General features: G+C 37.1%; 1 pseudogene; it reads right to left on the bottom strand.

Annotated features, from left to right (window-relative positions):
- Window positions 1-334: 334 nt before the first annotated feature.
- Window positions 335-1639, bottom strand: LOC143646866 (polypyrimidine tract-binding protein 3 pseudogene; annotated as a pseudogene).
- Window positions 1640-4888: the final 3249 nt, after the last annotated feature.

Consider the following 4888-nt stretch of genomic DNA (forward strand, 5'->3'; position numbering starts at 1 on the left):
TAAAATTTTATAAAGTAATTTTAAAATTTCTGAAAGCATGTCTGTCCTCTTGAAATTCAATTTAATACAGGGAATTAGTTTTTTCTTGAAGATTATTTTCATAGAAACAATGGTGTAAATCCATAGTTTCATTCATAATTTGGTGACTTACAGGCAGGGAGAAAAATAGAAAAAGAAAACTTTTTGAGTTTTTTAATATACTTGAATATCAAAGTCAGTAAGAATTTAATAGTTATTTTTGTGAAAGAGGTAGAATTGGTCTTGAGCTATTTCAGGCTGTTTGAAGATTTTACTAAACTTCCGGTACAGTCTTAGGAGGAAATTTCATAAAAAGTCAGATTGTGGATTTTGAGATGGAAACTTTGGTGGATTTTCTCCAAGATCATAGTCATGAAGGGGGCTTAGATTGCTTCTTTTGAGGAACCCCATTGAGTGTGTGCCACTTTGCAATCTTTCTGAAAGAATTTAAAAGCCTTCACTGGACATCCAGTGTCTGGGAAGTGGTTCTTTGGATCATCCACCTTAACAGAAAGGGAGTTATTGGAAAGATGCATGGTGGCTGATGGTACAAAGATATTCTGGAAGTTTTTAGAGACAAGTTTTTTGAAGCAAGACAAAGGACTATTGCTGAAGTCTAGTCAAACCTTGGTCTTCTTGTCCTTTTTTTGAGGAAGCTGGACTGTTGGATACTTGGACAGTGTAGCACAAAGCACATTTTCCATAAAGTCTCTGACCACTCAAATGGTTTGTTACTAGTTGAGCTTGATTTGCATTTGCCATCTGAACCAATGCATTTTCTTTCTTATTAAGCATAATCTTCATATATTTCCTATAGGATAAAAAACCCTATGTAGTGTAATATCAGGACTGAGACTGGTAATGAGAACAAAATTTACTGGCATCCGACTGGTCCCAGGAATTGACATCCTTCCAGTGACAGGAGAAGAGGTGATTGTGAGAGTACCAAAAGCTCCAGGAACAATTGGGGCTAAAAGACCTATAGCTTGAGGAAATCCAATGCCTGGGGCAAATCCAGCAGCTCCTGCATATGGTGAGGAAATTATACTAGGTGCAGCAGCTATGAGGATCTGCTGGCCATCACCAGTAGGAAGGTCTAAGTGAGTGAAGTCTCTGCTTTTGTTATTATTATATTTCACATTAAAGCTGGTGAGCTTGGAGAAGTCAGTACACAGAGTGTAGCATGCATTATTAATATTCTGGCCATCCAGAGCCATTTTAGCATAATTTGCATTCATTATTGTCAGTATAGTGAAGGAAGGTGTGCAACTGATTATTCTTTGTAGAGGTTATAATCTTCAAGACCAAGCCAAATTTAGAAAATATCTGATGAAGAACTTACAGAATAACAGGGCAAAAGAGGTTTTCAATAATTATTCAGAGCACAGAGTTTTGCCCAGGCAGGAATATGCCTTCATTTGCAAAAGCTCCTATAAGAGCCAAGCTTTCTGTCTGAACATTGATGGCTGAAATGCAGCTTGGGTTCTGGCTTGACTCGGCAAATTGTCAGTCTTGAGTTTGCTGATTGTAATACTGAATATAAACAGGCTGGTTTCAAAGGTGAGGAGCAATAGGGAGTGTAATAATTCACCATGGTAACAGCATCCCACTTAAAAGCCATTTCTAGGAAAGCCTGGACCTGTCAACATCAGAAGATTAGTTACTTTGCCAAATAGTAGACATAATGATAAGACCTCTGGTTCAGTGACATCTCTTGGAATTTGTTAAAGATGGAGAACATAGGAAGGCAAACAGGGGAGCCTACTTCCTCTAAATTTCTTGCTGTCATTCCCATTAGCATACACTGTAGTAGGACTGTTTATGGTAAAACATCCCTTAATGATGCCAGGAGAAAGAAACTTATCAGATCCCCACCATCTATGCTTATGAGGGAGGACCACACTGTGTGGGAACTGATGACTCATGGCAGGCAGAGAGGAGGCAACAGATAGACAGCTCTGGAGATTGGCAGGCAGAGCCTCTCTGAGAGCCTTTATCTGCCAGAGGTGAAAGGACAGTAGGAAAGAGGTGGACACTGGGCATGCTTCCCTGAAACTTAACCCACCTCACGTAGCTCTGTTCCCTCAGTGTTGATGCTTTCCTTTGGGGCCCAGCCCTCTGAGCAAGTTTTAATTGGGTGCTTTGTTTTGTTATTAAGATTTAGTATTTCTTTGCATATTTCCAATACAAACCTTTTGCCACGTTTCATACATGTGATTTCCCTGTTGTGGATCATCTATATTCTATTAATATTTTGACAGAGCAGGAGTTATTATTTTGATAAAGTTCAATTTACCAACTTTTTTTTCTCATGGATTGTGCTTTGGTGTATCTTAAAAAAAGGAAAAACTTATTGCCAAATCCATGTTTGCCTAGTTTTTCTAAAATGTTTTTTTCTGAAGGTTTGTAAGTTTTCATTTTATGTTTAGGTCAATGATCCATTTGAGTTAATATCTGTGCAGAACTTAAGTGTAAAATACTTTAATCCATTTTGTACTCTATTGTGACTAGTTTGGGTAAATTATATAATATTATATTATATATCATAATTATATCCATTATTCAGTTCACTCAAGAGTTCAAGGCACACGCACATACACACACATATATATACACATACATACATTATATATATATATATATATATATTTATCAGTGTTCATGCCACATGGTTGAATTTGTCACCTAGGACCTATTTCAAATTGTGATTTCTCAATTTCTCAGTTGGTATGAATGCTCTTCCAATGTGATTGCACTTATTAACTTAAACTTGGCTCCCTTAGTCAATGTCTCTTAACTGGAAATGTATAAACATTTCTTTAGAATCAGAGAACGCTGACAAAGAATTGATTGCTATAAACTATTGTAAATGAAAATTTATATATTCAGGGAAGAATTAACATATTCTGCTTGTAATGACAGATATTTCTCCTGATAAAAAGTTCTGTGAAAACATGGACGAACACTGAAGACATTATGTTGTGTGAAATAAACCAGACAGAAAAGGGCAAACGTGATCTCATTCAGATGGAATAATTAGAATAAGCAAATTCAGAGAGTCAGAAACTAGACCACAAGATACCAGGAGCTAGAATGGAGATAAAAAACAGGGAGTTGATAATTTGTTAAAAGAATTTGAGGTGATGGGAATTTTGGTAATGGATGGTGTGGATGGTATCACAACATTATGAATGTAATTAACACTACTGAATTATGTCTTTGAATGTAGTTAGTGGGAAATATTTAGACTGTATATATGTTACTAGAATAAAATTAACAAACATAGGACATTACAAAATGAACACTGAACCCTGATGCAAAATATCTTCTATATTCAATAGAAAATTTTAATATTTTCTCATCATTTTTAACAAAGGCATTCTAATACAGAAAAGTATCAATAATGAGGGGGAGAATATAGAAATTCTGTATTATCTGTACCATTGTTCTGTAAATACTCTTTTCTAACAAAAATTATTTTAGACATACAGTGTCATTTATAATCTCAAAAAATGAAATACAGTAAGATGAAAAAGTAGGGAATTCCAGGACTGTCCTTCCACCAAAACAACTATGAAACAGACAGGAATTTTTTGAAACTCCTGAAGAATACTTCATTGCAACCAGGGAAGAGTGGGAGGAAAAGGATGATACATTACTGTAAGGAATGGTAGATTGCTCTCTCCATGCATCTGCTACCACAGCCTATCCCACACTCTCATGGCAGGCCACTGTGGAACCCAACTCCTGGCTAGCTCACTAGAGACAGAAAGGGACATAAAATTCCTCTTCCAGGTGTCACACAGGTACCCCAAATTCCAAGGAAATACCAAGTTATACATATACAGCCACACCTAAGAGAGTAGGAGTTCTGCAGTTCTGAAGGTTAGCATTGCCACACAGAACAACTGTTAAAGAAACTGAAAAAGAGATCAATCTTCAATTAGAGGTAAGAACACAGCCAATCATATCAGGATTAAGGTAAATTAGATATAGGGGTAAGGAGGACATTGCATTTTAGAACTTCACCTAGTTGATGATCAAAGGAAGAGGTTTATTTTGTCCAGAACCTAAATTTCCTGTAGCACATGATCTAACTCAAGCTGTCTGGATAGAGCATTTAAACAGCCTAAAAACAGGGAGCCCAGAATAGGAATGAAGGCTTGTAATTCTATATAGCTTAATACAATGCCTGGATACATCCCAGAGCATGTTAAGCAGATAATTAAAAGGCATTAGCAAAGTCCCTTGAGGGACAGGAGAAACATATGGAACTATTAAACTTTACCACTGAAGAACTGCGTGATATTGTCTCAAACATTAGGGACTCCCAAGCCAATAGGCCAAGCCCTTGATCTTGAGGCTTGCTCTTTCAAAGCTTATTTATGTAGCAGAGAAGCTTAGCCTACATAGTTATGCTTAAGTGTTACTTCCAGAGGACTTTTTTGTTGTTCAGATAAGGACTGTCTCTCTCTAAGCCCAACACTGCAAGTGAAATCATTACCCTCCTCCTCCCCTACACGAGACATGACATCCAGGGGTGAAAGTCTCTCTGGCAATATGAGATCTGACTCGCAGGGATGAGCCTGGCCCTGGCACCATGGGATCAACAATGCCTTCCTGATCAAAAAGGTGAAAAGAATTTTCACTTTATGAAATAAGATATCAGTGTCTGAGAGAGTTCAAATAAAGTTGAGAGGCTACTCTGGAGGTTACTCTTATGCAAGCTTCAGCTAGACATTGCTACTTATTGTGGGTTCTCAAATCCAAACCCTAACCAAAACCATTCTTGCCAACCAGAAAGAACATCTAGGGCTTTACCTGAGATTCTACAAAAAAATTAGCACTATGATCATTTTTCAGAAACCTA

This window comes from Tamandua tetradactyla, chromosome 9 (assembly GCF_023851605.1).
Source record: "Tamandua tetradactyla isolate mTamTet1 chromosome 9, mTamTet1.pri, whole genome shotgun sequence".
Classification (NCBI taxonomy): Eukaryota; Metazoa; Chordata; class Mammalia; order Pilosa; family Myrmecophagidae; genus Tamandua; species Tamandua tetradactyla.